Below are 12,334 nucleotides of genomic sequence, written 5' to 3' on the forward strand. Positions count from 1 at the left end.
CACACATCTATCAAAGAGAGAAATACCAGTTCCCAAACTGTCATTACATTTTCACATTAATATTTGGATATTAGCGATCAAATCATCATCTATTCATAGATCAAGTCACATATATTGAATTTGCATATACCAATGCCTAAGGACTAACATTATTCATATTTCATTGAAATATTTATAGTCTATATTTGTATATCTACTTATGGTTCCTAGTCTAGTTTATATATATTTTATTTAACATATTAATATATTTAATACTCATGTAAGATAGAAGAGAAATTTTTGACCTACTTACATTAATTTCTGAAGGCTAAATAACAACCTAATGTGATACATCTAATCAATTTCAATCTGTTTGCTAGAATGTGAAAAGGAGAAAATTCCATGAAGTAACTGTCAGGGTAAAGTCTGCGGGCTCTGCGGTGATATTCTTTATTTCATTTCTAGTTTCAGTAATCTGTGTCTTCTTTGGTTTTATTGATTTTCCTTGATTATTTTCTGTTTTCAATTTCATTAATTTCTGGTCTTATCTTTATCATTTCCTTCTTTCTGATTGCTTTGGGGTATCCAGTTTCTTGAGGAGGGCACTAGATTGTTTCACTTTCCCAGAAAAACAAAATCAATAGGATGCATGTGCAAAGAAAAAGAAAAGTGCAAGCTCTCGCTGTTATGTTTTTCTGTACAGAATGGTACCGGGCAAGGTGTAGACAAATGATATGCAATGGGGCAATCTCCTCATGCTGGAAGACTCTGAACAAATTTCTTGCCTTTTTGTATCACCTAGGTGTCTAGGAGGAAACTAAGAATGTGTTGGGAGTAGAAAAGTAATGAGGGACCAGGGATTTAGCTCAGTGGTTCCACTGCCTGACTCGCTAGCACAAGGTCCCGAGTTCGATCCCCAGTATCAAAAAAAAAAAGAAGAAGAATTTGCCCCGGAGATTTAGCTCAGTGGTATTGGCTTCTTTTCATTAAGGAGGCTTTAGGGAAAGTTTTTGAGCCATAGTCTTATCTCATCCTATTTTTTATCATACATTCCTAAAAGTGGAAAGGAATATATGTTGGCTATTCTTGTTGCTTTTAGCAAGGTATTATAAGAAAAAGATGGGCTAAGGCAAAAATATGCCAGTATGCAAACAGAGAAGGAAGGGCCTAGAGAATTCAGAAATTTGAGCCTCACAGCCTGGAGAAGTCAGCTGCTTCTGTACCCCAAACAACATAAGACCTACTGCCTCACTGCTAAGTCCTAAATTTTTCTAAGTCAAATGGCCTATATTTTAAGTTTCTGTGATTGTGTCATTCCAATTCCAAGGAGTTAAAGTTACGGTTAAGGTTATAGTACTCTAAGAAACACATCTAAAAATACAAAGGATTAAATAATAAATTTCTAACTCATGTTATGGTATGTCTCTGCTCTACTTAGTCATTCAGGGACCCAAATGATGATGATGATGATGATGATTTTCTTTCATCCTATCTACAGGCTGCATCTATATGGTCAAAATGGGTGACTATGTTGTCCATGTTATTTTCCAAATGTCAGAAAGGAGGAAGAGGAGTCCAGGATAACCCATTTCCTTTTGAACAACGTATGACTCAAACTTACTTATTGATGAGAACTAGACACAGGGCCACAGCTAGCCTTATGAGAAGCAGGGAATTGTAGTCTCTTATGTCATCTGTCCAAGAACCACCTCAGATTTTAGGAGATACCACACCTACAAATTACTGCTCCCCAAACATAAAGATTTTAAATATTTTAACTATAGGCAGCCTAGGTTCAATTTACATTGTTTTTTTGTGGGGTTTTTTGGTACCAGGGATTGAACTCAGGACCTTGCGCTTGTGAGGCAGATGGCAGCACCACTGAGCTAAATCTCCGGCCCCACTTACATATTTTTTATCTGAATTTTACTTTTGCTTTTTTAAAAAGATGCCTCAAGTTAGGTAATGTTACTTATTTTTATAAAGAAGGTTAGATTTATCTATGTGTTTGTCAATTTATATGCACTTCTTTTTTATACTGTATTAATTTTCTATTGCTGTATAACAAATCACCACAATCTTATCAGCTTAAAACAACACTCATGCATTAGCTCACAGTTTGTATGTCACAATTTTGGCACATCATGGAGGGGGTCCCATTTCAGAGTGTTCAGAGTCTGAAACTGTCAGGAGGTTCTAGGGAAGACTCCACTTCCAAGCTCATTTTTTTGTTTGCAGAACTTGGCTCCTTGGGGTTGTATGGCAAGGCCTTCCTTTTTTTACTTTTGCTGCCTGCCATTCAGAAGACTCTCTTATCTCTGTAGAATGCACTCTCTGGTCTTTTCCATGTGGCCACCACTGGCACTTCACAGCATGGATACATGTGTTTGAGGCTGTCAGGAGACTGTACCTCTTACTTCCTCACATGCAACCAACTGAAGTGGTGTGTGTGTGTGTGTGTGTGTGTGTGTGTGTGTGTGTCTTATCTTTTCAACTGCTCTTTTCCAAATATTCACAACTAGGAAATGTTGACCTACACCCAAGTTTCAGCCCAGGCCCTCTTTTCCCTTCTATATACTCCAATAAGTATTCTGCCTCATAGCTTTAAATACCATTTATGAACACATAACTGCCAAAATTTACAGTCTGGATTTCCTTCTGAGATCCAGACTTTAGTACCCAGCTGCTTATCTACATGGGTACTAACAGGGATATCAAATCTTCTTAGACAAACATCATTTTCAGTACCAGCATTCAATATTTAAAATTTTAATATCAGTCTGAAATTATTCTATGGAAGTTCTTTGGATGACTGGAACCAAAGGAGATATTTGAATAAATGTTGATATTTATCAAACTGAGTTAGTCTAAAAGACAACATTCAATTATATTTCAATCCTTTAAGCTGAAAAACAAAAAATTCACTTTATAAGTTTCATTAGGGCAAAGACAGTAATCTTTCTAATATCCAGCATATAGAAAGTATTCAATAAATATTTGCTAACTAAATGCAGTTTAAATACTATATGTGGAATGAAAGATAATTCAAGAAAGGAAAACAATGAGGTGATAAGATGACCAATATTATGAGTAATCAAATAAAGGTAACTAAAAGCCACAGATATAAATTTATGTCCATGATAATGACAAAACTTTAAATGTCTGACAATACTAAAGTGAGGGTGTGCAGAAATAAACATTTAAATGCTGATGAATATAAAGTGCTACAATTACTGTGGAGAATGCTTTGGTGATACCCTATGAAAATATGTATATCTTCTGATCAATATTTCCATTCATAAACACATAGCTTACAGATATTCTCTCATAAGCCTATATGCAAAAAATATTTATAGTGTTACTGTCTGAAAGAGCAACATTCTGGATAACGTAAATGGCTATCAACAAAAGAATAGGTTATTAAATTGAGGTAGTATATTAAGATCATGGAGTATTGGGCCGGGGATTTAGCTCAGTGGTTTCACCACCTGCTGCACAAGCACAAGGACCCGAGTTCAATCTCCGGTACCAAAAAAAAAAAAAGGGAAGATCATGGAGTATTACTCAACATTTAAGATGAAATAGTTACGTCTTCAATACTATATCTCAAATACAACAGTGAGCAAAAAAAAAAGATGAACTGAGAAAGAATAAATACATTTTCATTCCATTTACTGCAAGTTCTAAAATATGCAAAATACCACCATATTTCTAAGGCATAGTCTTTTGTTTGGTTGATTGTATTTGGTACTGGGGATCAAACTCAGGACCTTGCACTTGCGAGGCAGGCAGCAGCACCACTGAGCTAAATCCCTGCCCCTCTAAGAGACAGTTAATAAAACTAGGGCTGGGGATTTAGCTAAGTGGTTCTGCCGCCTGCCCCGTAAGAGCAAGGATCCAAGTTCAATCATTGGTACAAAAAAAAAAAAAAAAAGAGTTGGAGTAGAGCCCCCCCCTCCTCCCCAGCACCGAGGAGGTGAGCCTCTCGGGCAGCCATACCACCACCCCAGAGTGCTGAGGAGCAGAGCGCCCCCAGCACCAAGAAGGTGAGCCACACAACACCCCACCTCACCCACCCATGGCCGTGCCAAGCCATTACCTGGATCCACATCTCAGAGTTACAGGGGTCATAAAGGACATTGTTCTGAGCTTGAGAAGTAGAACAGAAGTGAACAACAGAAAGAGGGCCTCTCTGAGGCTCCTCGATGAAAAGCCCACCAGAAAAGTGAAGAAAATCTCTGCAATAAAGGCACACCAGACCACCTTAGTTGAAGGAGCAGTGGTGTGGACCAGAGCAGAGCTGTGTGGCTGCAAGCAGATCCCAGCCAGGGCTCCTCCCTGACCCCAGAGGCTGGGGCACACTGGCCCAAGCCAAGGGCTGACCTCGAAAAGAGCTGCACAGGCACACAAGCAACAGTCAGAGGTTCACCCCGATACCATCAGTAATTGCACAAGACCCTAGCCAGAAGCTTGCTCACACAGTAGGAACTGGGGTGCACAGCCTTCAGCCAAAGGCCCACCCAGACAACAGCTACATAGGGGCAGTAGCCAGAGGCTCACCTAGATATCATCCCAAGTGTGCACAGGCCCCAGCCAGAAGCTCACCCAGACAACAGGTCAGCTCAGGGATCCAGAAGGCCACCATTCTGAACCCAGAAATCAGTGTACTGGTGAGCAGCAGAGAATTGGTGGCTTGCTGAGAAATGAAGACCACTGGGTAAGCAAAAAGTTGCCTCAACAAAGGCACAACAAGCTGCATCTGTTCAAATGAGAAGACAGGTAAACAAGTCTCAAAACCAGACTTCCAGATCACCTAAGGCAACCCCAAAGGGAAACGAGATGGAACAATCTGAAACTCAACTACCTGGACTCCCTGAACTGGCAACAAAAGAGGATCTGGAAAAAATGAAATCAGAAATAATTTCTCAGATAACAGCAGAGATTGTGCCCATAGTGCAAGACATAATAAATCTAGAGAGGACATAGATAAAAAAAATAGAGGAGCTGAGGAACATGATGGAATCCCAACATAGGAAACAAATGGAATCCATAAAACAGATGCAAATAGAGTTCCAGGAGATCTAAAAACTCCATTGAAAGTTTACGCAGCAGAATGAGCCAATGTGAGGACAGAATTTCAGATACAGAAGATAAGATTGCAATTAGTGACCAGGCAAAGAAAAATTTCTTTAAAATAGTAAGGGACCATGAGAAATCAATCCAGCAGCTGCTAGACTATGCAAAGAAGAATAATAAAAGACTGATCGGAGTCAATGAAGAAACAGGAGAGAGTGCAGACGACATAAGACAAACTGTTCACAGAAATAAGAGTAGGCATATCTGCCCTTGTTCCCCACCTTAAGGAGAAAGCATTGTATCTTTTCCATTCATATAAGGCATTTTTTTTGCCAGAAGTATGGACTACATGTCTTTTATCTGTTGAGAAGGTTCTGTTCTACTTCTAGTCTCCTCATAGCTTTTATCATGAACCGCTGTAGAATTTAGTCCAATACTTTTTCTGCAACTACTGATAGGATCAAATGGCTTTTTCCTTTCTTCTGTTAAAATGATGACTTATGGGGGTGGATCTTCCAATGCTGAACCAACACTGCCATCCCTATAACAAAACCACTTTCTACATCCTGCCAGATCTGACTTCTAATAGTTTGTTTTGTTAAACAAATTTTCATCTATGTTCATACTTTTTTCTTCTATTATCTTTATCCAGTTTTAGTATTACCACAATGTTGATTTCCTAAAATGAGGGGAGAAGTGTTCCTTCTGTTTTCTGTTTTAAATGTTCGATATAATTTATCAGTTAAAATGTATATGTGCCTGCTGTTGTCATGTAGGTAGGTTTTCAAGCTAGGAACATACTTTCTTTAATAGGTGCTATTCGAATTTTATATTTCTTCCAGAGTCAGTTTCATTAATTTGTTTTCCAAGGTATTTCAAGGAAGTTGTCAAATTTATTTCAAAAAAGATTTTTGTAATATGCTTTCTATATACTTTTAAATTCTGTAAAATCTGTGGTAATGTCCTCTAAGTCTTGGTATTGTAACTAAAAAATGTATAATTGATATTGTGTAATAGGAAGAAAAGGTCTAAAGGCATAGGGGAAGTGGGAGGAATGGGGAAAGGAAAGAAAGGAAAAGAAAAAATATGAGAAAAGAAAAAAATGGAAACAAAGTCTTTGTAAATAGGGAAGGATGGAAGGGGTGACGGGAGGGCAGGGGAATGGGGAAAAAATAAGAACCAAGATACTCATGTAATGGTACAAGATCCTAATGATGAATGTAACTGTATTTTATACCTAAAATGTACCAATAAACTTAATGAAAAAAAAAGAATAAAACTATTCAGAAAAATGTGGGATTGATAAATACCAAATACAACATGGTGGTAAACTTTGAAAAAATGCTAGAAAAGAAGGGTATAAGCCAGGAAAATTACATAATTTTAACCGTAATTGGTACTGTTTTATGCCTTAAGCTTGATGAGGGATAAATAAGTATTCATTATGCTATCATTTAATTACTCTTTATCCTTTTGGTAATTCTGAAATAGTTCACAGTAAACATTTTTCCCATAAAAAACTCACATGTATAAAATGATTACCCAAAGCTTAAGTTACAATGTTCATTCTATTAATTCAATGAAATTTTTGACAGTTTTAATAATAATAGAAAGAGTGTATCTTAGTCTTTTCAGGATCCTATCACAAAATACCATGAGCTGAGTAGCTCATAAAGGACAGGAATTTATTTCTCACAGTTCTGGAGTCTGGGAAGTCCAAGATCAAAGTGCCAGAGGATCTGCCATCTGGTGAGGACTGCTTAATTCACACAATAGTTACTTCCCTGCAACTTCACATGGTGGAAAGGACAAGGCATCTCTCTTGGGAGTCTTCTATAAGGGCACTAATCCCATTCATCAAGTTCTTCTCTCAATACCTAACTGTCTCTCAAAGGCCTCACCTCTTAATACTTGGGGATTATTTTTCAACATGTGGATTTTGGCATACACAGGCAATGAGACCAAAATAGGGTATGAGCAAGAAAGTAAAAGTTCACATTGGCACTGCTTTTATGATGTAACTCCATATATATATTTGTATGTGATACATGTACCATTTGTTTCAAAACTTCTAAATATATTCATAGTATTTGACTCTCTCTATGTGTTTTTGGGTAACAGAAAAATCCTATTAGGATATTAGTACTTTCCAATTTTTTCTTTAATAATATATATTGCTTATATAATAAACTTTCTTATAAGAGTGAGGTTTAGAGAAACAAAAGAAACTGATATTGCATGAGGAACTGAACATTTAAAACATTGGACAAAAACATTCTAATTTCAATAATTCTATTGCCTTAAAGATTTTAGATTTGGGTCATATGGAGAGGGGTTATATATAGTATTTGAATAATTTTTGTTTTCATTCTTTCTTCTCAATCTTTCTGTACCCTTTTGTTTCAGATATGCTTATTATATTAGTGCCCAGCTGTATTTATTAAATTTAGCCAATCTTTATTGCTTAACTACAATTAAAAATATTTAATCTGTTCACATTATAACTCAGAAATTATATCTACCAATTATCTTGCTTTTTTTGTTTCACTTGTCTTGTTTTTCTTTACTTTCTTATCTACTTTTAGATATACTAAGTGCTTGCTAGTAATTCTATTTTTCTTCCTCAACTAGTACTCACTGTTCCTTATTCTTTTAGCAGTAACTATGGTGTTCCATATAATATGCAAACTTATCAATTTCTTTGTTAATCAAAGCTTTTTTTTTTGTACTGAGGATTGAAATCAGGACCTCATGCTTGCCAGGCAGGCACTGTGCCGCTGTGCTACATCCTCGGCCCATTGCTTTTTTTCTTGAACTGCACAGAATATTTGATTTCTCCTTCTAGCTTACATGAAAATTTAATTATATCTTTTTTTACCATTAAACTTCATTACTCTTAAGACAATGTTTCAACTTACATCTCATCTCAAACCTTTTAGCTAGGATCACTTTGCTTTTGAATGAAGTACATCTCTTTTAGTGAAGTTTGGCTCAAGACAATATCTATTTTAGTATGATAATTTCCTTATTTCACCTTCATGTTTGAAGGATCTTTTCATCAAGTAGAGAATACTAATTTTGTGCCTATTTTATTTTAGTCCATTAAAAATATATTCAAAGTCTGCTTCTGCCAGGGTAGTTCCTTTAAAGCAGTGTGTTTCTCTTTTTGGTTTTCTGAAGATACACTCTGATATGTCTAGGTGTATAAGTTCAGGGAAAAAATAGATGTGCAACAAGGAAAACAAAAATACCATAGTTTAAAATGACAGATTAAAACATAGGCTTTCTATTCTTGTTGTTTGGTGGATGTGGTCCACAATCTTTACCAGAAACCCAGGTTCTTTCCATCTTGTTTCTCTCCCATCCCATAGTCAAAACCATGTCTTGCTTTGATTTACACCACAAGGAAAGAAAATGAAGATAGCTTGTATGTTTTTAAGGTCCCCAGATGAAAACATTATGTTGGCAAGAAATTCGACACAAAGTCATTCCTACCGTAAGAAAGAATGGAAAATGCTGAGGAGTTGAGAAGTCACATTATCTGGTAATTCTACTAACATAATGAAAGAGAAACTGCAATTTGATGACTACATTGCTGGTTTTACCATTCTAACTGCAGATTTCCTTTACTATTTTGCTTGAGGATTATTAGCTGAGCTACTTAAACCCGTGGATTGTATTTTTCATAATTTCTGGAAAATTTTTAGCTGTTCTTTTTTAATTGAAATTTTTATTGAGATAATTGTAGTTTCATATAAAAGTGATAAGAACACAGAGATCCCATGTACTTTTGCCCAGGTCCTACTAATGGTAACATTTAGCAAAACTATAGTACCAAAAACAGTGTACTGACATTGATGACTGATAAAATCCACTGGTCTTTTATTCAGATATCCCTGGTTTTATTTGTACTTATTTGGGTGTGTGCATAACTCTCTATAAGTTTATCACATGTGGAGGGTTATATAGCCACCACCACAGTCAAGATACAGAACGGTTCTTTTAACTGTAAAGATCCTTGTGTTGTCCATTTATAACCACGTCCACCTCTCCCTTGCCTCCTCTTTCTACCTCTAACTCTTTCTGATTGCAATTATGTTCTCTATTTCTAATTGTTTTTTGTTTGGAAATGTTTCAAAATGTTCAAATTTCATTTCCACTTCAAAATGGAAGCATATAGTATGTAACTTTTTAGGACTGGCTTTTTTCCCCCCACTCAACAAAATTCCCTGGAGATTTATCCAAGTTGTTACATGTATCAAGATTTTGTTTCTTTTTATTGCTATGTAACATTCCATGATATATTTGCTCCAAAATTTGCTTGACTAATACCCACTGAAGGAGATTTGAATTGTTTCAAAAACATTACAAAATGTGATTTCTTACACTATATTATAATAGGTCCAAGTTTTGCCAAAATATCTAACCCATATTAGTGAGCATCTTAAATAGTGCTGTGTTGAAATTTAAAAATGAATTTTCCTATAAAGAGTTAATAAAATTTAGTTTTCCAAATTACAAATACATACATATAGAAAAGTTCAAATAATAGTCAAAGAACATATCAAAATATATTTATTAAGAAGTAAATCTCAACCTTCATCACCCAACACTAACATCTCCCTTTTCTTCCCAGAAATGACCAACATTAACATTTACGGTATATATTTACCTTGGATCTATTCAGATCTAAAAGTTATTCCATTCATTATTTTTCATTTGGAAGTATTTCATTTTATCTGCTAGTAATAGTTTTTCTTTTCCAGTACAGTATTAATGTTGCTTACATTTCTTACTTTTTAACAATATTTTAAAAGAAGATATTAGGTAACATCATTAATTCCTTTTGTGTTTCTAGCTTTAAAATACTTATATATTTACTAAGGTTTCCATTAGAGTAATAAAATGCTTTGACAAGATTTATGTTTGTTCATTTGTATAAGAATTTACTATATACCAATGTGGTTTTAAATATGCTTTGCTGAGCTTGACATTTTTGTCAAGGACCAGAGACTGAGGCAGATAAAATCACAATTTGGACCTATTTTTTATATATAGAAGGTTTATATATGATTTTCACATTCCTAGAAATAGGAATGATATATCTTCCAGTATTAAAAGAATAAAAATTCTGTGACTAGTGGAGTACAGTAAAGGCAATCCTACTTGAATTAAACTTCTGAAACCAAGCCCGTATATATGGCAGTGTTCTGGCACAATAGATTTAGATCTCTTGATGGAGACCATGAACAATCTACCTTTGCCTTCTCCAAGCTCTCCTACCTTCTACCCGGGGAATAATCATAAATAGGATCCCATACCAAGGTATGCATGTATGTAAAGACCATGTTGTGCATCCCTACTTTCCTTTGGTAGGATGGAATTGATATGGAGTAGAAAAAAATATATACTTTGAATTTCCCAATTGTCTTAGATGCTAAACTGCCCCTGAAATAGAATGAGGCAGTATTTGAGCATTTATGAATATTGGATGAATACTGATCAAAGATTGGGCAAAACTCTAGTGTAAATATCTAAATGATATGATCAAAAATATGATGAATGTTTAAATTTAAAATTACTACAGTAAAAAACATTCTATTAATTCTCCTCAAAATACTCCCCTGTCTTCGAACACACTAGGCCATTGTTCTTGCCACTTTCTGAAGCAGTTCTGGAAGTTAATATTATAATATATACATTTTTTAGTTTAAATGCTCTTTACTTTTAGACTACCTACATGACATGTTTTTTTTCCCTAAAAAACAATCCCTCCACTCCAAATAAAGCACGGTCAAAATAAACAAAGCGTTCAAGATGACATCAGTCCCATTTGTCTAAAATCCCGGTGTTGTGTGGATGACAAGCAGCAGCCAGTTATGTCAAGTTATTGATCCAAGGTAACCATGGAATCCATTAACATTTTTCCATTTCTAAACCATCCTTAAAGAAAATCATAAATGGGGTCAGACCATCCTCACGGTAGTCCAGGACAGCAACCACACCATCTGGATTCATATTTGCACCAATAAAGAACTGATAGTTTTTGAAATTAGCAAGGATGTGTTTGATTTGTTCTGCAGCCCCTGTCATAAAAGGCTTTACCCTTTCTGGTCTTTGTTCTTCAGGTTCGCCTTTCATTGATTTCATATAATCATTGATGTACTCCTTGTAGGCCTCTTTTGTGAAGCTGGTTTCCTGCAGGTGAGGGTTCACGACAATATCCAGCCCAGTGACTACCGTGCTTTCGGTACCTTCGCCCTCCGAGCCTTCAGCGGAGGCATTTCCACCAATGAGCGAGTCATCAGTTACCCTCTGTTCTACTGACCATCTCGCCCTCCACCTCCAGGCACAGTCCGCCCGCAATCTCCCGGATCTTGTAAATGTCGGAGAACTTCTCATCATGGCTGATGAGGTCCCGAAAGGTAATCATGATAGTGGCTGAAGGGAGCCGCGGCCGCGCTAGCTTAGCAGGAGCCCGGAGCGCAGAGCGAGCGCGGAGCAGCCGGAGCGGCACACGAGCCCGGGGGGGGGGGGGGGGGGGCGGAAAAGCTAATATGATAATATTTCAAAAATAATATTATTTAAATATAAGTTAATAATAATTTTTAATTCATCATATTTGTTGATTACACCTTGTAAAATCCAGTATAGACTGGAATGTGTGAAGCTGCATGTTATTCTAATGGAATATAGAACAGGGATAAATTTTCTCCCTCAGGAACCTTGCGTGAATCAGTAGTTACCCAAGGCAAATACCTAACAGCAGGTGTATGGTAAATACTAGTAATCATCAGGAAATTATCAAATACATGATATGTACCAAAGTAATGCTTACATCACTTTGGAACTTGATTCTACCAAGGCAAGTTGAATTTTGACTGAACAAAAAGTATACTTTCATCTTTTCTTTTTTCATTTTTTTTTTTGATCCCTATAGACAAAGTGACTCACTAGTACTTTCCTGTGAAAAAAATTAAAAATTTATACAACCATTACATTTGAATTCTTTCATTTTGTAAAATGACCATGGAATATATGTAATGATAATACAAATATTTCTGGACATGTATTTTGTCATTTCAAATGAATATAACATTATCTACTCCAATAAAAATTATAAATGGATTTTTAAGCTAATGAATCATGAAATATTTTGTTGAGTTACAAGTGAGCCAAATGGTCATATTTATTTTAACACCTGGAAAAAGTCAGGATATGCACAGCTGGCTGTTAGCTTGTCACACATTCCTAAGTTTACAATTACTACTAGTGTTCT

At 35.9% G+C, this 12,334-nt stretch overlaps 1 pseudogene across 1 annotated transcript; it reads right to left on the reverse strand.

The window, feature by feature from the left end:
• Positions 1–17: 17 nt before the first annotated feature.
• LOC147820987 (translationally-controlled tumor protein-like) lies at positions 18–11,593 on the reverse strand (annotated as a pseudogene). The gene has a single exon (XR_015447869.1). The product of XR_015447869.1 is annotated as a translationally-controlled tumor protein-like (transcript).
• Between the last annotated feature and the right edge of the window lie 741 nt (positions 11,594–12,334).

The sequence above is a fragment of the Heterocephalus glaber genome, unplaced genomic scaffold (assembly GCF_053883595.1).
Source record: "Heterocephalus glaber isolate CG9 unplaced genomic scaffold, H.glaber_assembly_v1.0 deba00001779, whole genome shotgun sequence".
In the NCBI taxonomy this organism is placed as follows: Eukaryota; Metazoa; Chordata; class Mammalia; order Rodentia; family Bathyergidae; genus Heterocephalus; species Heterocephalus glaber.